A 24,721-nucleotide genomic window follows, 5' to 3' on the forward strand; every position below is an offset into this window, starting at 1 on the left:
CAGGGTGCGAGAGAGACACACCTACGAAACCCCAGTTCGGAACCACTAACCTACCTGCAGGCACCGCGCGGCGCGGCCGCCGAGGCGGTCGGGTTGCCTACACTGGCGGCGCTCTCTCCACCGCCGCAGTGGCCGTTACTCTGGCCGCGCAATTTTTCATCCGGCGATCCCTCACTGACTTGCCGCGCGAACGGCGTCCGTGGCGTCGTCGCGAAGGTGCACTGGAGCGTCCCTGCGTCCGCCTCCGCCACACACTCGACGTCATGGCCGAGCACGGTTTGCGGGGGACAAAAGGAACTCGCGAATCGCTCACTCACACGCACTCACACCACAACGGCCGTATTCACACGGACGTGAGCGCACCGCCGATATCTGGCGATGAAAGTTGATTCATTGGGAAACGAACGGATTGGCCAGGTGGTTTAATTTAATTGGGCGCTGCTTTCGACGGGCGCGCCGCGGATTCAGCGAATTAAGCTGAGACCGCCCGGTAAAGGAAGGACGGCATGCTGATTCTGAACAGCAGCGCTCTCGTTTCTTTCTCGTACTTACGGGACGGTGCGTCCTCGTGTGGGGTGCGAGAGAGACAGAGCGACGGCGCGCTGTTCGAAATCGTCGAGCTGGACGAAACGGCGTGCATGGCGCACGCGTGCAGCCCAGCGTGACGGCGCTGGCCAACAATGAGCGTCCCGCTCTTCCTCCCCTTCTTCTTCCCTTCATCTGCGTCGACTCTTTCCCACTTGTGTCTTTCTCCGGCCGGGCGTTAAGGCGGAGCTTGGCCGTGCGGACGCGGGCATTGTTGTCCAGGACGGTGCGGGCGACGACGAAACGTCGACGGCGTCCTCATGGACTCGGTGACGAGATAACGGACTTACTGGTGCGGCCTGTTGTCATCCGATTGTTGGACACCAGCTTACTCCTCCCACCCCGCCACCCCGCTCCGGCCGCCAGCCCCACCCCGCCCCCGGCCGCCACCCCCTCGGGCCCTCTCCGTATATAAGCGCGCGGCGGCGTCGGGCGGCAGCACAGTGGCTGCACCCCAGGTCGGGAACGGGTCGCGTCGGTGGGTCGGTGAGCTGAGCGCGTTAAGGCACTGCAGAGGCAGTCCCATCGGCCCCATCGCGAAGCCCAAGTCCACCGTCGAGCCGACTAGCGTCGTCGGCGCCCTCGTCCGACGTCGGGGAACCTCGCAGGCACCCGGCACTGCCAGCGCGTGAGTATGGGGGCCGGGTCGGGGGACTCTGGGGACTGTTGGGGGTCGCGCAGGAGGGACTCCAGGGGACAGGCCCCGGAGGAGGCAGCACCGAGGCCGTGGTTTGGTTCAGAGTCGGTGTCCGGGACCCCGGGCCCCGAGGAACTCGCGCTGGACCTGTTGCGAGGCACATGCACTGGTGGGTCGGGCAGGCCAAGGGGCTGGCCGTGCTGCTGGACTGCGGGGAAGGCACGGTAGACGAGGCTGGGACAACTATGCAGGCAAGCATGGCGAGCATGCTGCAAACAAGCGGAGAACAAGGATCCTGCTTGTCTCGCCGGACTTGGCCGTCAGCTCGACGGCCGCCAGGGCGCCACCGCGTCACCGAGTCCCAGCCGCCGTCGACGCCCTGCCCGAGGCCATGGAAAGGGCCACGGCGGCCACGGCGGCCAAGGCGGTGAGCCCGAGCTGGCGACAGCAGCAGGAATGCCTCAGGTCTGGTGTCTCCTGTCGGGGCTGTGTCGGGTATCGGGGGTTGCGGCGTGCCGGGGCGGGGCGGGGCGACGGGGCGACCGCGGGGAAGCCGTCGAGGGCGGTCTTTTGGTCGAGCGTGCTTCTATGGCAATGCGATGCCGCCCTGCGCCACCCTGCCTGCGCGCGCCGCCCGTTCTAATCTGTCACCCATAAAGCCATCGCCGCGTCCGCTTCGAATTTCGAATGTCGCGCCGCTCTCGCGTCGCTAACCCGTTTTGTTTCCCAAATCCAATTATCTTGAGTTGTGTAATCCTGCATCTTTCCCCATGCTCGCTCCGCTCGGACCGCTGACGGGGACCGGGGACCGGGAACCGGGGACCGAGCGCGCGGCCGACGGCATGCGAGCCATGCGCCCAAGTTGGCCGGAGTCGTGGACGGCGTGGGCGCAAACATCTAGCGGATTGCGTTATGTTTGCTCTCCGGGAACGTTAGACGAAGACGGGGCCGAGGACGACGTCACAGCGCGGCCACGGCCTCGGCCCTCGTGTCGCCGATTAACGAGAGCAACCCATTGGTGGGGTCACACGTTCGGTTCGAGTCCCATTTAGCGACTGTGGAGATCAAAATGCGGCTGGAGTTTTGGCCACCTCCGCCGGTCTTCTGGCCCACTGTGCGACTGCTTGCTGGCCTGGCCGGCCGCGGCGTGGCGCGCGGCGCATGGAAACGCCCCGGACGGCAACGAGGTGCGATGGTGCGCTGGTGCGATGGTGCGATGGGTGCGGGCAGCCGTATTTGGCGGGCTTTTAGCCGAATGGAGGGGTCGGCGCGCCGGGCCCGACGGGCCATGCCCCGGCCATGCCACGCCACTCCCCCGCTCTTGTTAATGATAAAAACAACAACAGTTTTACAAACGCGCCGAGCGAGAGCGCGGAGGGCGAGTAGTGCGCGGCCGGCCAGGCGACACGTTCAACCCGTTTTACGGTGGCGCGTGCCGTGGCCATTAGAGTATTGCGACAAGTCACACCTCGCTCGCGTTTAGCTAGACTACCCGTTCTCTCTCTCACTCTCGTTTAGCTGAACTGACAAGGGGGTCCGGCTGGGGGGGATGGGCGTTGCAAGGGTCGGCACAGATTACCACAGAGTGCTAACGGACCGCAAAACTTAAAGTCCTAATATTTGAAAACCGGCCAAGTTCAAAGCGAAAACAAAACAGAAAAGAGTGACAGACGGGCCATTCTGCGCGCGGTTATTGAATGAATGTCAGTCTCTCTGTTAACGATATTGGTTGTTTCCACTGCTGGGTAAAAGTAACGAAGCCCACGCATGTCCTTTCTTGTCTCGCCCACGACAGCGTGCCACAGTGTGCCGCACCGTGCGACAGCGGAGTAGCGTTCCGTCAACTTCGAACAACCCCGCCGCCCTCGGCCGCGGTCATACATGTCGCTTTTTGCAAATTTCTCGGCCCCCGCCGTCAGGGAAAAATCGGAAAACAATTCACCGCCGGGGAAAGGAAAAGAAAGAAAAGTATAAAAACATGTACAGTATGGAATGCGAAACGCGTGTTGACGTCATCGCCGGCCAATCCGCGCGCGCCAACGCCTCGCCGCGGGGGCGAGCAGAGTCTTCTTCCCGCCTTCATTAAGAGTACCGATAATAATCGGGATCGGCCTTCTCATTACTCCGCGCCTTGCCTGTCATTGCAGTGGCGTGGCGGCGGAATTACGAAATCAACGACCAGAGTCACGGCCCGCCGCGTCATTCCGAAGAGCGGTTTCGTCGCGCTGTCTCTCTCGCACCCCTACGGGACGTACGACGAGTGCGAGAGAGACAGCGGCCTGGTTGCTCTTCTTGAATATGGATGCGCCACCGTTGGCGGGCTCCTCGACGCCCACGACAATTTCGTGACAATTCGGAGTAAATCGCATTGCAGCGCGTGACCTTTGGGTAACGAGGAAAAGCAACGAAATCAAAAAGCGAGGGCCGGGATTGCGACTGCCGCTGCGGTTGCGATTGCGATTGCGATTCAAGCGAACGCGGCGGACGCGGCGGAGCGGGGCGCCTGGTGGGCAGGCAGCCCCGCCGCCTCGCTGCGCTCGCCCTGCCTACCGATCAGGGGCTCGGTCTCCCCCAGTGGCTCTGTCTCTCTCGCACCCGTGCCGAACGCCCCGTGAGTGCGACGGAGACAGAGCGACGATAGCGCTCCGCGCGGAATCAGCCCGGGAGGGCGGCGGTGCACAGTGGGCCAGACGACCGATGGAGGCGGCCAAAACTCGAGACGCGTTTTGAGCTCCAGAGTCGCTAAATGGGACCCGAACCGAGCGTGTGACCCCACCAATGGATTGCTCTCCAAACGAGGAATCCATTGGTGGGGTCACACGTTCGGTTCGAGTCCTGTTTAACGACTCTGCAGCTCAAAACGCGTCTAGAGTTTTGGCCGCCTCCACCGGTCTTCTGGCCCACTGTGCGGCGGCGCGGCTGGCTGGCTTTTACGTGGGAAGAGACGCCCAAACTCCCGGCGACCCAAACCGCGACCACGCACCCAGTGATTCGTGACTCGTCTCTGCGCACCGCGGCACACCGTTAATGAGGCGCCGCTTCCCTTCCCGGAGCCATTCGAAGGGGGAGCGTGGCGCCTCACCTCACGGTGGATCCAGAAGGCGCTCTCAGGCGGCGGGGGGGATGTACTGGCGAAAGTTTGCCTCCTCACAGGGCAAAGTGCGACGTTTTGCCCACCTTTAAGGGAGCAGAGGAGGCCGACGAGCGCGCCCCCCCCCCCCCCCCCGATCCGCGTGGCCACCGACGGGCACGTTCGGGTACATTCAGCCGGTGCAGCGGAGCGGCTCAATTGTCGAGCGGGGGCAAAAGCGCGGGAAGAGCGCTGTCGTCGACGTGACAGGGCCTGGCAGTGTAGTGGCTCGGTCGCCGTGACTTCCTGGCAATGATGAGCACCACGATGAAGGGCCCCCGGGCTGCCTGGGGCGGGGCCGCGGGGATGAGGCTATTGACTGCAGGATATCAGGATATCGAGACAATGCCGCTGTCTGCGACCGCGGGGCAAGGCAGTCACAACAGTGGCAACAGCGAGACGGCAAACAAGTGAAAAACGAAAAATACGCCCCGCTGAGGCCGCTGCGCCGCAATATGCCGACGCGGGGCGCGGAGCGCGTGGAGCGGGGTTGTTGTGTTGATAACGAAGCCGGCTGGCTCGGGTTCGATCCCCAGCGGCGGCGTGGCCGTCGCGGCCTTCCCACACGTGCCATCGGTCACGGGACAGGATAGTTCGGCCTGCCGCCGTGCCGCCCACCGCACGCAACCCAGGCTGCTAGGGCTTTTGCCACTTATTTTCAGTGTGGTTTCACGTGTGGTTATTTTTTGTCGAATCAGTTAAGGAAAAATGTCCACAAATTCTGACGGCGTGTGCTGCCACCCAGCGCAGCGCGTGACCATACACCGCCCCGCGCTCACCCAGCCCCTTGAGGTCGGCTGAGCCCGAATGAGGCAGTGGCAGGCAGTGGCAGGCCGTGGACACGGGGCGGACACAATGACGGCGTGCTTCGTGGCGTGGTTGTTGGCGTCCCGGCCGCAGATTCATCTGTCCTGCGGTCCAGGCCGCGGCCGTGCCGGGGCAGGGGCGCGTCGCTCTGTCTCTCTCGCACCCCGGCGGGGCTGCCCATGAGTGGGACAGAGAAAAGGGAGAGAGAGAGAGTGGGCTGTGCAGTGGCGTGGAACTCCGAGAGTGGCCCGCGGCCCGCACTGCGCCCCACGTCCACCTCGGTGCCCCTCTCGCCGGCCGGGCCGGCGCCCCATTATGTCCGCGCGTGTTGCGGCCCGCGCCCCGCGCCCCGCGAGGTCACCGTACACAGTGTGCTGCCGGGGGCGGGCCAGGGCGGGCCAGGACCTCCGCCAGGGCGGACGATAAGGCCAAGGGGGGCGCGAGCTTCATCATCTCCAGGACGGTGATATAGAGCGGCCATAAGTGCCAGGGCGGAAAAACTCGACCCTCGCCGACCTGGGCGCCGTGTTCCTGTTCGCGACGCCGCCGTCACCAGGAACCTCGAACCGCCACTGCGATTTCGTCGATTAATTTGGCGACCCCCTGGTGGTGCAGTGGCGGCCGGGCCGAGGCCGGGCAGCCCGGCAGCGCGAGGAGGGTGTGTTGACGGGCAGCCCGGCCGAGCCGCTTCAAAGGGACTGCCTAACAGTGCGCTCGTTCCGAACGGCACAGTGTCGCTGTCTCTCTCGCACCCTAACGGGACACTCCGTGAGTGCGAGAGAGACAGAGCGGCGCGGTTCAGAGTCAGCGGGCAGCGGCGACCGCACCGTGACGTCATCGTCGGCGACCTCGGCGGCGCCCCGACGGCGGCGGCCCTCGCGGTCGCGGCCTCGCGGGCCAGCAGCAACACGCGGGCCCGTTGACTCAGCAGTCGGAACACAATAAACGGGATCGAAGCGAAACCCGAATCGTCCAAGAAAAACGTCCTCCTCTCGTTCCGCGCCGCCCGGCGCCGCCCTCGTCTCGCTGTCTCGGTGCACGATGACGGCGGCCTCGGTAGGGCGTGGGTGCGCGTGTTATCGGTGCCCCCAGTGTTCACGGAGGTCCCGTTTCACGACGTGTGTACCGCCGCCGCCGCCGCCGGGGTTCGAACCTTCGGCGCCTTCGCGCTCGCTCCGCCCCGCCAGGGCCTTTGTTCCTTGTTTCGTCAAATTTCTCATTATCGACGAATTTGTCATCCGTAAGGCGTAGGGCCTCACCGTGCCGAGCCAGCGAGCTCGTTCTCGTACGTTCTTTGTGCGCTAGGGCGTCGTCAGCAGGCGGATTCCAAACACTGCTCGTCTCTCTCGCACTCATGGGCCGCCCCGAGGGGGTGCGAGAGAGAGAGATACACGCGAGGCGGGCGGCCCGGTGAATTGAGCCCCGAAATAACGGAACAAGGCGGGCAGGCCGAGGAAGGCCGAGGCAGCGAGGCAGCCACCCCGCTAAGCAGCCCTAAGCAGCTCACGGAATGCCTAGCCGTGCCGAGCGTACAGTAGGCAAGGCACGCGCACGGGCACGCGCGGATACAGGCTGAGCAGCGCGTCGCCCTCTCTCTCTCGCACCGGCGGCAGGGCCTGGGAGAGCGAGAGAGACGGAGCGACGAGCCTGCAGTGCGTGCGCGGCGTGCCGCAGTGGGCCAGAAGACCGGTGGAGGCGGCCAACTCAAAACGCGTTCTGAGCTCCAGGGTCGCTAAATGGGACTCGAACCGAACCGGTGACCCCACCAATGGATTGCTCTCCGAACGAGGAATCCATTGGTGGGATCACACGTTCGGTTCGAGTGCCATTTAGCGACTCTGGAGCTCAAAACGCGTCTAGAATTTAGGCCGCCTCCGCCGGTCTTCTGGCCCACTGTGCGTGCGCGGTGTCTCGCAACGCAAGGCCGCGAGCCGCGACTGAGCAGGCAATGCCGTCATCTCGGAGTCGTGGACCCGCCCCGGCTGGAATCGTTATCCACTCAACACTCTCGGGCGAGCGCTCTCGGCAGACACCTCGAAAAAAAGAGGAGGAAACTTTGTGGAATGGGCGCTGGCCGCGCTGGCCGTGCTGGCCGCGCTCGCGCTGCGCCCCACCACGCCCAAAGTTGATTTTCCCCGCTTCCTGCTGTAGCCGCCCCGAGGCGGCTGCCTCTTCTTGTTCTGCCTGTGTTCTTTCCTTTTTTTTCTTCAAGTTTTCGCCTTTGTCGCTCGATCAGGAATCAGGAATGCCTCTTGGGACAGACGCCGCTCACTCGTCGGCGCATAATGACTACTTACAGCTTTCACTTTCCCCCTCACCTGCGGGGTGGTTCCGAGGGCGTCGCTCTGTCTCTGTCGCACTCGCGGCGCGAGGGCGGGCACGCCGACGACTGTTCGGAATGAGACTGCCATCGTCGAATTCTTGTCCGCGTCGTCGGAGTCCAGGGGACGTCGCAAGGGCATGGCCTAATCGAGAAGTAAACGGGTGATTCGTCCGCCATGAGCGCCATGGGCATTGAACCTCCCGAACGGCGCGTGAAATTGTGGGTCAGTGGGAGAAAGAGAAAGCCGATGCCGAAGATGCCTTCGGCGTATTTCCAGCCGGAAGCTGGCTCGGAAAGAGGAGATGAGGGGAGGGGGTAGGGGTAGGGGGTAGGGGGAGGGGAACGGGAGGGGGAGGGGGAGCAGACCTGGTGTTGTAGCAGCAAGTTCGACCAGGAAATTGAGGTGCTTTCTTCGCTCTAGCCAGAGCAGTCCACCCGAGATGCCCCCCCCCTCCCCCAACCGAAAATGAGTTGTAGGAGACGGCTGCTGGCGTCGCGCCGACCGTCGCGGATGTTGACGGCGAGGGTCATCGCGACGGCCGAGAAGCTCGCCGGAATTTTTCCAGCCGGTCCACGAAATCTCTCCAATAAGGCTTGCGCCAATAAGGCCTGCTAAGGCTCGAGAGCCGCCAGAAAGCGGCGGCGACGCCACGCCCCGCGGTCCCCACACCGTTGCTTTAATCTGACTCTGAGCCGACGAGACGAACACGGCGACGCTCGAAAGTTGGGGCAAAGTGGTTGGCGGCCCGGAGGCTTGGCGGCCCGGCGCCGCTCCTCCACCACGGCGTCGTCGAGTCGTCCGGCGTCGCCGCGTCGTCGGCGCCGCACTCGCACATTCATTAGCAGAAGGCGGAGGCGCACCGCCGCGCACCGCCGTACAGTGGCGTGGCGGAAAGTTCGGCGCGCGCGAGACCTGCCTGCGACGCCGCGGGGCTGACCCGACCCACCGCCGTAGCTTCAGGCCTCCACTTTCCACCGTTCGGATTTTTTCGCAGTGCACGCAAGCTGCGTGTCGCGCGAGCTCGCCAGGTGTGCCAAGCGGGTGCTCAGCGGGTGTTAGCCGCAGATCACGCTCGACCTCACCGACCTCCTCACCGCGGCTGGAGTGGCCGGAGTTGCCAGCTAGAGCGGCTGGAGTCCAACTCACAAAAAGTTGCCAGCCTACCAGTGGTGCGCCCGAGCAGGCCGAGCAGGCCGAGGGTCAAGGACGGCCCGCGTACGGCCGCCAATCCCCGGGACTTTGGCGGGGACGTCTGGCGAGACCAGAGGGGGACGTGTCCAGCGCGTCCAGCCGCTCCATCAAGACCCGTTTCACTGCCGAAATAAAATGATATACGCGCCTTCGATCGTCAAGAGCGACCGCGAAGCGCGGTGTGTGTGTGTGTGCTTGTGTGTGTGTGAGCACGCCTGTTGCTGTCGACGTGGAACGTGGATTTTGAGGGAAGGGGAGAGCGGTGAGGGTGCAGCCGAGCGATTTCGTTCTGTCTCTCTCGCGCCGCCGCTGCGACCGCCGCCCGCCCAGTGGGGGCGACAGAGACGGAGCGACACGACACTCTTTGGAATGCATGCGGGGCCGCACCAAGCCGGGCCCACGCCCACGTGTCAGATTGCGACGGCGAAGCGGCGAAAACGGAGGAGAACTGGGCGCCTGCCGAGCGGGGCGGGGCGGGGCGGGGCGGGGCGGGGCGGGGCAGGGCGGGGCGGGGCGGGGCGGGGCAGGGCAGGGCGGACAGGGCTTGGCGCCGAGGCGCGCATCCTTCCGAGGAATCCACCACAGGCAAGCGCGACCTTTTCAGAAATGCCTCCACCTTGCTCGCCTCGCTTTTGTTCGTTTTTCTCCGCATGTTTTGAAATTTGTCACCTCGCTATGCAATGTACGAAATCGTGCGTTACTTTGCGTAAACTGCGATATGTAGTGTGTGCGGGACGCGGGACGCCCCACGAGTGCGAGAGAGACAGGCTCGATGGGGGCAACGGCCCCCTTGAATGGCGCGTCTCTGGCCGCTTGTCCCCTTGCTATGCCGCTGTCTCCCGCCGGTTACAGCAAGGTTCCTGGGGGCTGATTCCGAGTGGAGTGTCCGCCGCTCTGTCTCTCTCGCACCCCCACGGGCGTCCCCGTGAGTGCGAGAGAGAGAGACCTCCAGCTCGGAATCAGTCTTGCCCTAATTAATGAGCAGACGTCTGGAGTCCCGACTCTGGACGGCCGTAATCCCTTCTCAGGGCGGGCTTGGCCAGTTCAGCCAGCCCTCCGTAGGCGGTGGTGACGCAAGGTGGCGTGGCAACAGGAAAAGGAACTGCCCCACCGGATCGGCAGTCTGCTTGCTCTGCTGCTTGTCGCGGCCTTCTGGACGCACGCCAAGTGCATCGACGACACGGCACCGGCTGCAAGCTCAACCCGTCCGGTCGCTCTGCCTCGCTCGCACTCACGGGGCGGCGCCCCGGAGTCCGGAGCGGTGCGAGGGAGAGAGAGCGACGGGGCGCTGAGCGGATTGAGACCACAGCCGCTGGCAGCCTGCCTGCCCCGCAGGTAAAACGTGCGTCACCGTCGTCCGCCTGAACGGTGCAGCAGCTTGCCTGCAGTGTTTGCCCATCGTTAGGCCGCGGCTTGCAAAGCGCAAAGCACATCCACCAGCCGGACGGCCTGCCCGTCCTCCGTCGCCTTCCCTTTCGCCTCACTGAGAAATCACATCGCAGCGCTGGCTGGCGCGGCTCGGCTGGCTTCTTATTTCAAATTCACTTCGGCGCGAAAATATAACTGAGGGCGGTCGCGTCCCTCCGCTCCAGCGCCGCCACCTCCATCTGGGAGCTGGAGGCAGAGAGTCTCCGTCTCCCTCGCACTCCTGCGGCGTTCCGCATGGGTGCGACACAGACAACGGCTCTCGGAATCAGTCTGCAGGAGGAGGCTGCTGGTGGCTCCGGGGGGACCACCGCCCCGTGACTAAGCCAACCCTTCAAGGGCCGCGCTCCGCTACACCGCGAAAAACAACAATCGCATTGTCTGCCGCGCGCGGTCCGAGCGTCCAATCCTCAAAGTGAGCCGTAACGCCGCGCGGCCTGACTGGTTATTTGCAGTAAGCTGGCCGCCTGCCGCGCCGTTCCAAAGGTTCGTCCCGTCTCCCTCGCACTCACGGGGCGTCGCGGAGGGGTGGGAGGGAGACCGACAGCGTTATTATTTGAGGGGCCTGCACGGCAGTCCGGTTGGCGGCAGGGAGGCCGACGGGGAGGTCTCCGAGGACGCCGTCAAGAGCACCGCGGGGACTCCGCGCTTCTACCTCAGCGGCCGCGCTAATTCCATTATTTTCCCGAGGAAGCCGAGGACCGCGGTCCGAACAACGCGCGGCGCGGCGCCGGTCACACTCTTGGAGAAGCCCCGGCAGAAGCGGGCCGCAGGGCGCAAAGTACACAGCGGGGCAGTTTGGCGACCGGAGGCATACAGCAGAGAGAGATTCATCTCCAGCCCGGGGACGGGGCGGGGCGCTCTGGGCCGTGGGCTGGCTCGGCCGGGCCGCGGACAGTGGAGCTCCTCGGCTGCCACGCCGCCATGCTTTTACTGGGAGTCGGGAAGCGTCGGGCCCTGCACACTACGGTCACCAATTTAAACGTTATTTTGCGTTACTGTCCTCCAGGGACGAGAGACGCGGGCCGTGCCGAGCCGCCCGGCCCTGGGCCGCCCCCAGCAGCCCCAGCACTGGGCCATGGTGACACTTACCCCCTCCCTCCGCCCTCCAGACAAGCCCACTCCGTTTGCGAACCTCATTCAATGTTCGCCATGAATGCTGGCGCGCCCCCTCCTCGTGAAGACCCCTTCCAAGCACGGTAGACACCTCCTCCAGACCGCGGAGGGCGGCGCGGCGCGGGGCGGCGGCGGTGGCGTTGGCGGTGGCTCGCCGCGGGTCGCACTTAGATACGTCAACACTCATGTCCCAAAGGGCAGCGCGAGGCTAGACCGCTCTGCAGACTGATTCCGAAGAGGCGTGACGTCACTCTGTCTCTGTCGCCCTCGAGGGGCGTGCCGTGCGTGTGCGACAGAGACAGAGCGAGGACACGACTCGCGTGGGGACGCGAAGAGGAAGCGTTGACGGGAATATTTGGGAACGGAAAGAGCTCCGGTTTGCAGCTGTAAAGGGCATGGCGGGGCGGGGCGGGGCGGGGCGGGGCGGGGCGGGGCGGGGCGGGGCGGGGCGGGGCGGGCGGGCGGGGCGGGGCGGGGCGGGGCGGGGCGGGGCGGGGCGGGCGGGGCGGGGCGGCTTCTGCTGCCCGTCTGACGGCATCCGTCATCCCACCGCCGCGCTGCCGCGGCCTCGCCCGGGGGTCCGCGTTGTGTCCCGCGCCCCGCACCGTGCAAAAGGACGCCGAGCTCGGTTCGCGGCGGTGCGGCACTGCCGACATTGTGAGGCCTCTCATTTGCCTGCATTATGTCGCGACTGCAGACCGGGTCGCTCTGTCTCCCTCGCACTCGCGGGCCGTCCCCTGAAGGTGCGAGAGAGACTCTCGGAATCAGTCCTCCGCTGCTTCGGCAGCCGGAGAGCCGAAGAGACGAAGACGGAGCAACATTGTGACGTCGACGCCGTCCTCAACGACTGGAGCTTCTTTCAGGTCGCCGGGGGGACAATATAGCGCATGATGACGTGACGACAGAGGCGCGTGGCGAGGGGGGGGGGAGGTGGCGTGCGCAGTAGCGCCATGCAATTCCACAGGTGATTAGGCTAGGCTCCGGGCCGGGCCGCCGGGGCCGGGGCAAGCAGGCCGGAACACACGAGGAGAAAGGGGGTGGCAGAAAAGTGACGGATGAGTGTAGGCGGCGGCGGCAGCGGCGGCAGCGCGGCGCGGGGGAATTGTTCACAACTTCAATCAGGGCTGGATAGCACCACACGCACGCACACACTCACACACACGCGCACACACTGTCCGCCTTGCCTTAAAACATTATTGCGGTGTGCGTTACGGCCGCACTAACCTTTCCCGAGGCGCGGCCCGGCGTGGCTTGGCGTGGCTGTGGCCAGGGCGGCTTCAGGACAGCCTGGCCAGGGGCTGGCGGAGTCCGCCTGGCCCCGCCGTGGGTGCGAGAGAGACAGAGACAGGCCGAGGGCCGAGGAGGGGCTAGCACGTCGCGGTGGAGGCCCCGGATTACACACTGTCGCCCCGATTCAGCGGGCCGCCGCCCCGGGGCGCGGAGAACGCGTGTGTCGTTGTGTCATTGTTAGGTCCGCCGCGTTGACAGCGTCCTGTCGCAGCGAAATAATACGGCGCGGTACAGTAACCCCGTCACGTCGGCACGTCGGCCGGCCGAGGAACGCCGAGGCACGCCTCGCAAGGCGGTGGCCAGCCCGGCCGGCCCGGCGTGACGCACAGTGGGCCAGAAGGCCGGCGAGGCGGCCAAAACTCTAGACGCGTTTTGAGCTCCAGAGTCGCTAAACAGGACTCGAACCGCACGTGTGACCCCACCAATGGATTCCTCGTTCGGAGAGCAATCCATTGGTGGGGTCACACGTTCGGTTCGAGTCCCATTTAGCGACTCTGGAGCTCAAAACGCGTCTAGAGTTTTGGCCGCCTCCACCGGTCTGGCCCACTGTGTGACGCCCTGCGTGACGCGCTAGGGGGCGGTGAGGCCTCCTTTCTTCCCCAGCAGCGTGGTCGGTCGGGGCGGGGCAGGCGAACGCGGCAACAGCAGCGAAAGCAGGCCCAAGTCCGGTGGGAGCAGTTTGGTTGAGCCACTTTCCACTCATCTCCATTGCATCGCGGTCATTATAATACATCAGCACACCAGCCCGGGACAAGACAAAAGTTTTTTTTTCACTCCCCCTTTCAAAAAAAAAATGCGTCAGAGAGAATGGACTTAAGTGGCATACCGTCGAGGGCTTGGACGAGCTGAAAAGGTTAACATAATAATTACAGATGATATAATCTCACCCAAAAAAATAAAAGTCTTGCTGCACAAAAAAAACAACAAAAAATCTCATTCAATGAACGTTAATGAAAGCAGATGATCCATCTCGTTTCACAACTGCTGTGATAGCCGAGAGGTTAGAGACGTGGGATCGAGTTACCGCAGGCCGGCGTTCGAATACCAGCGTCACAAAAGTTTTTTCGACTTGCTACCCTAAGGGTGGTGGTTCGAGGCCATGAGAGCGGAGCCGTGTGCAACAGGCCTACATGCCGGAGGTTCGACTCCTAACAAATATTTCCATTTAATTTTACTGCCTCACCCAGTGCGGTTCAAACCCGTAAACGTGAGCCCACTCCGAGCATGGGACGTGGTGGTCCAGGGAGTAGAGGCGTCGATTCTCAGTGCTAGGGTCGGCGGTTCGACTCCCCCAACTTCTTGCGAAATTTTGACCGGGTCGGTCGAGTCCTGTTGCGTCAAGAACCCACCTCACGCCGATCCCCTCATCATGGGCCGTGGTGGCCGAGAGCGTAAAGTCGTGTGATCCCGATGGCGGAGTCCGGGGATCGAATCCCATCATTTCATTACATTTTTCGACCGCCTTCCTCCCAGTGCAACTCAAACCCGTCGTCCAACACGCTGCCAGACGTACAAGCGTGATAGCGTAGTGGTCAGAGTCACATTCACCTGGCCACTCCGCTGTGGGTGTCTAAAAAGCAATCCGCTTCGGCGGGTTGGCCTCGGCACTGGAGCGATGGCGTATTTGATCCATCAATCCAGACCACCCGGTGTGTGGTTGCGGGTGGTGCCTCCTTGACTCGTCGGGGAGGCGATGATAAGTCCTTTGAAGCTGGCCTAAAACGCTGTATGTTCGGTACGGGAGCGCCGGACAGTGGGGGTACCATGGGGTACACAACCAACCCTACGAAAACAAGAAGCTCCCACCAAACCTCTTCTCTGTCTGAGTCTCTCTCTGTCTCTCTGTCGTCTCACTCTACGTCCCGCCCCTCAAAGAGCTTCGTACTGGGTGCTCTCACCCAGCTGCCTGAGCTTTGGGGTCCTACTGGGTCCCCCGGCGAACGCTTGGGTCGCTGACGGGATTAACCCCAGGTACCTGATAGCACCGGTTCCCATCCCGAACACCGAAGTAAAGCAGGAGGCCTCCCCATTAAGACTGGGGAGGGGGTGTAGAGTTCAAATTTTTTCTTTTCCCTTTCAAATTTCTCGGTTAATACTCGTTTGGTTTCCTTATACGGGGTAGTATACGGGCTCATTCCAAAGATCAAAAATGATCCGAAAAGTGTACCTGTCGGCCGGGCAGCGTGGCATAGCGTCCACGTGTTTTCCTTGCCCTTCAGGCGCTTCAGGCCTTCATTCGCTTCATCCCAGCGCCGTTCTCGCGGACTTGACGAAGCTAGGCCAGCCCGGTTCGTCAATCTTTGCGCCCGTTTACCCCCCTCCCCCCCCCTCGGATCAAGTTTGCCTCCTCGCCGCGCCACTCGTCGACTCGCAGCGCTCGCCGACTCGACTCCGGGACTTCCACCGAAAACAGAAAACAGAGCGGGGAATTCCGCCTTGCGATGCTTGACCCTGCTTCATTCCGCCGCGGCCGCCCTCGTCGTCGCCCTCCTCAAGGCCCCGGACGAGGATAGCCTCCCCCCGCCCCCCCCAACCTGTCCGGCCCTTATGTACAGTGCGTTCGCCGCGCCCCCGTGTTGATCTTTCCAGACGCTATTTTCAAGGATGGCGGTGCGAATGCTCCTCCACGTGGAGAGTGAGTGCGAGAGAGAGAGAGAGAGAGAGAGAGAGAGAGAGAGAGAGAGAGAGAGAGAGAGAGGCCACGGTGACGTGCCGCGCGCGCCCCCCGGGGGAGCTCCACCAGGGCTCCACCAGGGCGACGCCGGCAACGCCCACCAGACTAAGTTCTGGTACGTTCCGATCACCGTAAATCTCTCACTGAGCAAGCGATGCAACACGGGTTCGAGTTACGGCGGGAGTGTGTACACACGGGCCGCGGGCCGCGGGGGCGGATCAAAAAGAGGGGGGGGGCTGCGCGCTGTTCCACCCCGCGCACGTACTGCCGTGTACTCACCGTGCTATCTAAAGGGCCCACTGGAAGTGTCCGCGCTGGAAAGACGGGACTTTCTTTTGGTCGCCACTCTCCTCTGCGGCGGCCTAGTGACCTCTGCGGGTATCCGTGCGACGGCGGTGGGGTCTCTCCAGCACTTTACTCGTCCGAAAAACAAAAACACAACAATCCGAAAAAAAGGATCCTTAAGAAGCGGGGGAAAGGAGTGGCAGACGAATCGGAAGTTCCGTTTACAAAGGTTCCGCGTCGCGTCGCCGTGACTCGACACTGAGAAGCGTGCCCCGGCCTGGCCTGGCCTGGCCTCCGGTCAACGGCCGGGCCTTGAATATTTCACAGCGACTTGGAAGGAGGGGTCGCGACGCTTCGCAAGCGTCGCAAGCTTCGCAACGCGGCCACCTCCTCGGTACAGCCCGCGCGCGCCACAGGGAACAAAAATCCCTCGCTGTTCCGGGGGTGAAAAAAAAAAATTGCAGGCACTACTACACTGTGGAAAGAACAAACATCCCCCTTCCCGGGGGGGGGGGACTCGACTGCGCGGATCACCGAGTCCGTCCCAATGAACGCGCCGCCCCGACCGGCCAAAGCACGCCCATTAAAAATGCAAAGTCCCAAGCCCGGCTCGGTCGTCCCGGTGGGGATGGCAGCTTGGCTCTGCCCTGCTCTGCCTCAATATTCCATCGCGAAACAACGATTTGCGGCTGGCTGCGGCTAAGCCCCGGCCCAGAGAGGACGCAGCCCTCTGGCCGACTGCTGCAAGTCACGATATACACTCACTGATGAGTATTGGTCCCGCCCTTCGCCAAACAGTATATGAAACGGCCCGGGCCGTCGTTCGGGTCGTTTGTGGCCGAGGCGGAAAACGGGAGCCGTTTTGATGAGTTTGATGGACGCGCGGATCGTGCACTAATTGCCGTGTGTCCCTCCGACTGCTCCATTCCGGCCGGCCGACGATGGAGGGATTATCCTTGCTCTCTCTCCATTTTATATACAATCCCTCTGTCCCTCTGTCCCTCTTCCTCCCTCTCTCTCTAGCCAGCTCGATGTGGTATTGCTGTTTCAGCCCAGTCACCTAGAACACGCGGCAGCTGGCGCGTGGGGACACACACACACACTCACACACACGCACACACACACACACACACGCAACGCGACACAATGCTCCGCGCGAATACATACATAGTTTCCTGAGATAAAGGGCCGCCCCAGCAGTATAGGCCCTTTTTTCCGTGTTTGTTTTTTTATTGTTGTCGTGTTGTCCCGTGTAACGTGGATTGGACGTGGGCCGGGCTCGTCAGGTCCGTTTGTGACGTCACCGCGGGCTTAAGGGGCGGGGTGGGGTGGGGCGGGGCGGGGTGGGGCGGGGCGGGGCGGAGGGCATGCAAGCTGCAGACGGGACTGGGGATCAGCGCCCCGCGTGACAGGGTTATGTACTCCAGGTTGACGATTCCGAACAGGGCCCCGTCGCTCTGTCTCCGGGGTGCGGCACGCCCCACCACCGCCCCGCGCGTCGCGGTGTGGATTGGGCCTGCCCGCCCGCGTGCCTTGCCGCCTCGACGAATCTCTGCGTTTCAGTCTCCCCGCACTCCGGCCCTGGGCAACCTCTGGCGGTACACAATGGTCGGACGCGGGAAACCAGCGCCACCGCCAAGATCCGGTCCACGAGTTGAAGCCGCGCGCGCGGTGGCCGGAAGTCAGTTCGTCCGGGCCTCCAGTGCCGGCCGAGTACGGCGGGAAACCAAACGATGATAGCGGAGAAATGAAGGGCAAAGTTTGGGCGGCCGATCGGCCGATGCATGGCGCATGTCGGCGACAGGTGCGACTTGCCCCGCCAGGGCCTCGCCGTCGGCTGCACGCCGATGCAGTGTGTGCGCGCGCGCGATGCGCCAATGCGCGGCCTATCGAGGTCTGCCGCGCCTCGCCGCACACAATGGCGCCACAACTTTTTGATTAGCATGTCGGCGGGCGGCGGTCGCGAACATTGTGCGCCCCGGTGGCGCCCGTCGAAGCGCGCTGACGTCGGCGGCCGCGGCATTCATGGTGTGGAGTCGTGCGCGTCGTCGCCCCGTCTCGCTCGCGCACTCGCGGAACGCCGCTCCAGTGCGAGAGAGAGGGAGAGAGGAGCGACGGATCCACTGTGCAGAATCGGCCTGTCACCGTCCCGGCCCACTTATCGAGGCCGTCATCTCCAAACGGCGGGGCTCGCGGCGTCGCGTCGGCCGGCGTGGTCGGCGCCGTCCGCGGACTTTGCGGGGTTACACTACCGCGTCTGCGCCGGGCCGGATGAGCCGCGGGAAGCTCATAAACCACGAAGATCGGGGTTCAAACCCCGGCGCGGGCGGAAACATTTTTTAGGCACGAAGTAGCCTTATAGTATACCCAGGATTCAGCCGGCCCGAGATTCGATTTGTGTGGCCCTTTATGCATTTCGGAAATTTTCTATACGATTTTAATGAGATTTTGCAGACTTGTAGAACTTTGAACGCTGATTCTGATGCTGAAATCTGGTTAAAAAGTCAACGGCCAATTTTGAGAAATTTGCTGTCAAAATCGCCGTTTCCATGGCAAAACTCGACTCGTCACAGGAAAAAAAAGGGAGTGGGGGGAGCCGAGCCGAGCCGGACCAATAGCGGAGCTTCTTTTTGGGTCTGTACAGCGTACTCCAAAAGCTGAAATAGCACGTTCGAAATGAAAAATTTCTTTGACTGCAGGTAGACAAGATGCAACAATAGAATTGGTGTCGTTTCGAACGTGGCCATTTGGATCGGCCGGCCGGCCAGTGACTTTTTATGAGAGTGTCCCGCACCAATCCCGCACCGCTGCGTTGTTGTTTTTGCTGTTGTTTTGTTGAAAATTTTTGTTACTCTTCAAATCGGAGTGAATTGAGCCATTTAACTGCGTACCTGTGCTCATGCATCTGTGAATTATCTTTCCTTAATGTAGTTTAAGAGTCGCTTTAAGACTTTTAGTCTCTTTTTGAATAAGCTGGTCATATAGCTGCTCCTTTTAACCAGGTTTGATGGTACTTCTGATTCAGTTAGCACCATGATCACTTCCCTCCACCTCGCGACTTTCAGTGCTCATGTTCTTCGAACAAGACTCACCCGCGTTTCGAGACCATCCCTCTCGAGTTTATAAAGTTTGTCAAGCCAACCGTCGTGGTGTTGCTACGTTGTGAGTGAGAACTATTACACAGAATTGAAGAAAACATGACTAGAGAACCGTAGCCTTTTGAAACAAGCCAAACAATTCAACGTCAGCAACAATGGAGGGGCAGTTTTAATGCGCGACTATACTCGTGTTTTCAGCTTCGCGATTTTCGCAAGGGCGCAGGCGCCGACAAAATTGTTGCCAACCTGCGAAAATTAATTTACTGCCTTCTTTCTGCAACCAAAATTTTCATAATGATGGACTTCAAAGATGTTCCTTTGTCGGATCACTGTGGAATACATTAGCATTGGAATTTTTCGAATTTCCCGGCATTTTGATTTCTCTTTATTGCCATGGTTAAATTTTGACGGGTGGCACATCGACCACATTGGCACCACTGCCATTCGTAGCCACCCTTGAGCCACCCCCTACCTTTTACATAACTTTTTTGCTTTCCCCACACTCCTACCCAAATTGACTTCGTGACTCCTAGGATTTCTTGAAATCGTATTTTTTTGTTTCTTTCATTATCGCGTGAAAACAAAAGTCGTGTTTTTTTTTCGAGTGACCCAGTACTAGTTCCATTGTGTTGGGGTACGTGTGTCGACAAAATTGCGTCCGTGTTATATTGTGCTGCACACGTACCAACTCAAACACGCACACAGACGCGCAGGCACACACCCACACACTTACACATGCACACACACACACAGCAGCGTATATAGCCATACAAAGGCGGCATGTGTACCAACACGACGCCGACGCACGTCACCGAATTATGATTCCCACCAAAAAGTGGTCGGATTCTTTGTGTCCCCGGGCGCGCGGGGAGGGGGGGGGGCGAGGGCTGGGGGTACGGCACTGTGTCAGCGGGCGCATTGTGGCCGTGGCCGGCCGACTGCCGACCTGCCGACTGCGGACTGCCCACGGCGGCCCGCTCGAAAGGTGTTTGCTCTGCCTGCATGCGTCCGCTTCGGTGCCGCCACGCTGCCGCCACGGTGCCACCGCGCACCGCGCGCCCTTGGCACCCTCGGCGCCCTTGGCCTTTGCCGCCGCGCCTTCGGCGCGGCGGCAGAGAGAGAGAGAGAGAGAGAGAGAGAGAGAGAGAGAGAGAGAGAGAGAGAGAGAGCTTCCCACTACTGCTGCCGAGCAGGCCTGCAGCATGCAATGGCCATACAGCTACGTGAGCCTCCCCCCTCCTTAGACACAGACAGACAGACAGACAGACAGACAGACAGACAGACAGACAGACAGACAGAGATTTGAAACCCCAACCCAGGATTGATTGGCACTCGAGGGGCAGGCTGTGCGCACAGCAGCACAGCACGACATCCGGAGTAGGGGGATGGAGTACCCGCCAGTACCACCAGTAGACTGATTCAGAAAATCGTTGAGGTCGCTCTGTCTCTCTCGCGCCAGTCTACGGGTAGGGGTCGCCCATTGAGTGCGAGAGAGACAGCGACGAAAACGCCGGCCGGCGGGCCGCCCCCACTCGGATGGGGATGTGCTGCGTGGGCAGCATGACGGAGAGTGGGAGCGGGGACCAATCACTCGAGTCAACAGGTCGCCGGGATTCTCGCGCGACCGATTCAGGGCCTTTATTAGAGCGGCGATATGACCGGTCTTCCTAGTTTTCGTCTCTATCGCTCTCTAGGGGGGGGGGCTCTGCGTGAGAGAGACAGAGCGCTGTACGGATTCAACCGATTCAACCTGCCTCACCGGGCCGGGGCTTGGCTTGGCCGAGCTTGGCGCCGGCCGTGACCGACAACAACATCAGGCGCTCCTCGACAGAAGGGAAGGCCGCGGTTCGGGCCCCCGCGCCCCGCGGGTCTTTCGGCCGCCCTTTCATGTGCGGCCGTCGGCAGCGCCACTGCCGCCCATTGCGCGCGGTTATGTTGATGTCGGCTGGAATGCGGCCTCTGTCTGTGTCTGTGTGTGTGCGTTTGCGTGTACACACGGGGCCCACACTAGGTGCACGGCGCGCTGCCTTCAAAAGGCATCCAAACGAATTCCTAGCGCGCCGCTGCGTCGCTGCGTCGCTGCCTGCAGGGCCTGCGGGTCGAGCGTCATTCTCGTCGCTCTGTCTCTCTCGCACCCGAACCGGACGCCCCATGCGTGCGAGAGAGACAGAGCGACGACTCTCGGAATCAGTCTCGTCCAAGGCCGCACCGGTATCAATGGGCCGCACTAGCTCATGCAGGCGCGGATCGGGAGGAAGGGCAAGAGGACAATTGCCCCTCTCCCCTTAGAAAGTCGCCTGAAAGGAACGCAGACAGCCACAGGCTCCTCCCTCAGGTTGGCTCTGGATCCTGGATCCGCCACTGCTCGAACGCCAGCCCCACCAGCCCCACCAGCCCCGCCAGTGCCGGCGCGGCGTAACCTACCCCACCCCGACGGCGTCCGTTACGATGAGGCGCTCCGGCGGGACGGCCCGGCCTGGGGCTGCCTGGGGCTGCCCGACCCGGCTCGACGGCGTCCCTTTGTGGTGCACCGCCATGGCGCGGTGGCGTCCCCCGGCGTCCCCGCGGAGCGACTCGCCGTCCGCCGCGGCGCTGCGTGACGCTCGTGACGTCACAAGGGTCACTGCCCCGCCCCGCCCCGCCCCGCCCCGCCCCGCCAAGCCGCTACAGCGCCTGCAGGCTCTTTCCAAACTTGATCGCGCCGGAAGCGCCGGAAACGGTGGCCTAAGCGCAACACGGCTTGTGAGTCCTCGCCTTCGCGCGGCGCAAAACGCGCCACTCCGAACCGCACTGCCGTCGCTCCGTCTCCCTCGCACTCACGAGCCCACGGCGCGCCCCGTGTACGTTGCGAGCGAGACAGAACGACGACGACGAGGCGCCTCTCGGAGTCCGCCTGCTGCCCTGAAGTTTGGCCGGAAAGTACCCGCGGACAAGTTGTTGGCGCAGCGGCGGCCCTTGTCGACGCCGTCTCTCTCGCACCCTTATCGGGGCCCCCGCGAGGGCGAGAGAGACGGAGCGACGCGGGCGCCGTAAGACGTCTGCGATTATCTCCGGCTGACAGAAGCACAGCCCGTCTCGAGGACTCGGCCGCGGCGACGCGACGCGACGTGAGCAAGCACAATGGCGTTGGCCTGGCGCGGCGTCCGGGAGGGGAGCAGGCGGCAGCACTTGTTGGGGGCAGAACAAGAACAACCCAGCGACGACAGCGACAGCGGCCAACAGGAAAAACTTGCGTCGTGATAACCCTGCCTCGACACTGCCAGCTGCTTGCTGCTCCGCCCACCGGCCGTGTCTCATTTACATTATGAATAAAAATAATTCGGGGAAAAGAATGTCGAACACTGCGGGGTCCGCGGGGTCCGCTGGGTCCGCTGGGTCCGCGGCCCCAACTTCAACGAGGCCCGCGGGCCCTGCGTAATGGCTTAGTAATTTCTTACACGGCTGCCTGGCGCCGCCCGGCGAAGCCTTCCCTGCGAAGCCGAGTGTGTGCCTGACGACTAATTAGTGGCGCGGGTCCGCGGGACGACGCCGACGACGCGGACGACGCGGCCGCGGAGCGCGTGGCGTTGTTTTTGTTTTTCTAATCACCGGCAGCGAGCTCCATTTCCATCATGCGCGTTTGATGAGGCTGCCGGTGTGTCGCCGCCGAGCCAAGCCGAGCCGAGCGGCAGGGCGGTGTGGTGGGCGGGCGGGGCGCTTCTCCATCCATAAATTAGCTGACGAATTTCCCGGGGACAGATTGCGCACGACGGTGGCTGGGCCCCTCGCGGTGGAGGCGGAGGTGGCTGTCGTGGTGGCGGGCTGTGGCCGGGCCGCCCGCGGTGCAGGCGGCAGGCGGAGGCGGCCGTGATGGAGGCTGAGATGGCCGCGCCGCCGGCCGCGCTGGCCCGGAAGACGGATCGCCTTGTTTGCATTGACACCACGCAATATCCGAACGGCGAGGCGGCGAGGCACCGCGGCGACGCGACCCGCGCCCCAAGCAGCGGGCTGCAGGCGGCAGGGCAGGTCGGCCCGGTGTATGCGGTGTGCGTCACGTCACCGCCCTCGCCGAGGCCCTCGCCGCCGAGTCGCTGACAGGTCTCTTCCTTTCTTGGCGCTTGCTGCCCTCCTTCGTCTTCTTTTTTGCAAACACCTCACCCGGCTCCTGGCTGATGGCCTTTCCCACGTGCTTGGGGCGTTGTACGGACCGGCGGCAGCACGCCTCCCCGCCCCTCCGCCCACGCCCCCCGCCGGCAAACCGCCGCGCCCAATGCGTTCTTTTGCCGCCGTTTCCCCTCGCTCTCGGCGTCCTCGCTGCCCTTTCGGGGCTTCGCTGCTCCGGCCCGCTCCGCGCCACGCTCCGCGCCAAGCCAGGCCTGAATCTGGAGCAGGGGGCGGAGTGGCGGTGACGGTGAGGGGAGTGGCGATGCCCGTACTTGTCCCGTCCCGTCCCCGCGCGTGGCGTGGCGTGGCGTGGCACGGCCGCACGGTCCGGCAAGGCCGCCCAATATCCGCCTGTCCCCACGTCCGCGCGCCCCGCGCGAGAATGCCAATGTGAATCTGGATAAGCATGAAGCTGACACCACATTCACGTTCCTCCTTCGGCGGAGAAAAAAAGAAGCGGCAACCGCATACACTTGAGGAGAAAACTGTGTTTGCTCTGTTCAGGTTCACCAGCAGGGTCGCGGGGCGTGGGTGGAAAGTCGAACTTGGCTACACCGGGCGAGACGCAACGGCCGTCGGAGATTGCTGAGGTAAGCGCGGGGCGGCGCGGGGAGGGGGTTCGGGTTCGCGGCCCGGTCGGGGCGGGGGAGTTGGCTTTTTCGCGCGCCGCCTCGCTTCGTTGTTTTGGAGTGACGCAGTCCCTCGCGGCGAGCGGCCGCTCCAATTGCAAAACTCCCGGACTGCAGCGAGGCAGCATGCGAGGCCCCAACAACACCATCGCGTGCACGGAAATAGGCACCAGACTCATTCCGAGAGTCGTCGCTCTGTCTCTCTCGCACTCATGGGGCGTCGCGCATCGGTGTGAGAGAGACTCTCGGAATCAGTCTGCAGGGGTGGCACCGCACCGCCGCACCGCGCAGCACTGCCCCGAGCCCGCGGATACACACCGCGGCACGCCCGGGCACGCCCCCCCGCCGGCACGGCCTTCTCGGTGTCGCCGACGACTAGGTGGCCGGGTTCCCACAGTAGGCCGTCTCGAACTAGAGCTAGACCGCCGCCTGGTCAAGGAGCTCTCTGTGAAGGGCTTGGAAGCCGCCCACCATCAAACCGGCTGTCCGTTGGAGAAGCAGCTCTGTCTTGCTTCACAGAGAACGAGGAAACCTCTGTGGCGGCTTCGGACGGCGTGCTGATTGCGGCCTTGGTTGCGGCCGCGGCCGCCTCCCCCACGGCCTCTGCCCGACACGACGCGGCGTCGACGCCTCGCCTTCCGCGGCCACTGCCGCGCGGTGCAGGAGTGCAGCATGGCTCTGGGGAACCACAAAGCCTTCACGTAAGGGGCAGTGCTTTGCGCTTTGCGCGCTGCAGAGCTCCGAGGCCGCGACGCTGCTGGCCTTCTCTGCCTCTATGCCCCCGCCGTCGCCGCCCCCAGGGCCGCCCCCAGCGCTACGCCACGGCCAGAGCCAGCCACACTCTCCTCTCCTCTCCTCTCCGCGCCTCCTGCCCCGTGGGATCCATTCGTACGGAGTACGGGGTGAAGACGTGAGGTTGGCGTGAGTCAATAGAGTCGGTTAGTGGTCCGCTCTGCGACCCTGGCCGCCACGGCGGGCGCCACGGCCCAGGCCGGCCCTCTGTCTCTCTCGCGCTCACGGACTGCCCCGAGGGGTGGGAGAGGGACAGGCCGGCAAAACACTTCTCGGAATCGCTGCGCAGACTCATACCCTCCGATCCACATCCCGCCTCCGCACTCAGCCCCGGCGGAGTGTGCCATAAAAATTGTCGCCCGCCCCGCGCGGCGTGGCGCGGCGTGGCGCAGCTTCGCGCGTCACCTGTCTCGGTCTGTATGAGAAATAAAGCCTGTCCAATGTTCCAGTGGAAAGCGCGCGTCTGGCTCGCCTTTCAGCCCCCAGCAGGGTGCTTCCGAACGGAGCTCGGTCGCTCCGTCTCTCTCGCACGCACCCGTGAGTGCGAGTGAGACGGAGCACTGTTTGGGAAGCAGCCGCCAGCAGACCGGTTGGC

General features: G+C 63.1%; 1 protein-coding gene across 1 annotated transcript in view; it reads left to right on the forward strand.

The window, feature by feature from the left end:
* The first annotated feature begins 1,038 nt into the window (after positions 1 to 1,038).
* LOC117640373 overlaps positions 1,039 to 24,721 on the forward strand; it is a 41,265-nt gene continuing 17,582 nt past the window's right edge. The window contains exons 1-2 of the mRNA XM_034376846.1: positions 1,039 to 1,213; positions 23,210 to 23,295. The gene's annotated coding sequence lies outside the window, so the exon portion shown is untranslated. The remainder of the gene's footprint in view (positions 1,214 to 23,209; positions 23,296 to 24,721) is intronic.

Source organism: Thrips palmi, unplaced genomic scaffold, assembly GCF_012932325.1.
Source record: "Thrips palmi isolate BJ-2018 unplaced genomic scaffold, TpBJ-2018v1 HiC_scaffold_12, whole genome shotgun sequence".
Lineage (NCBI taxonomy): Eukaryota > Metazoa > Arthropoda > Insecta > Thysanoptera > Thripidae > Thrips > Thrips palmi.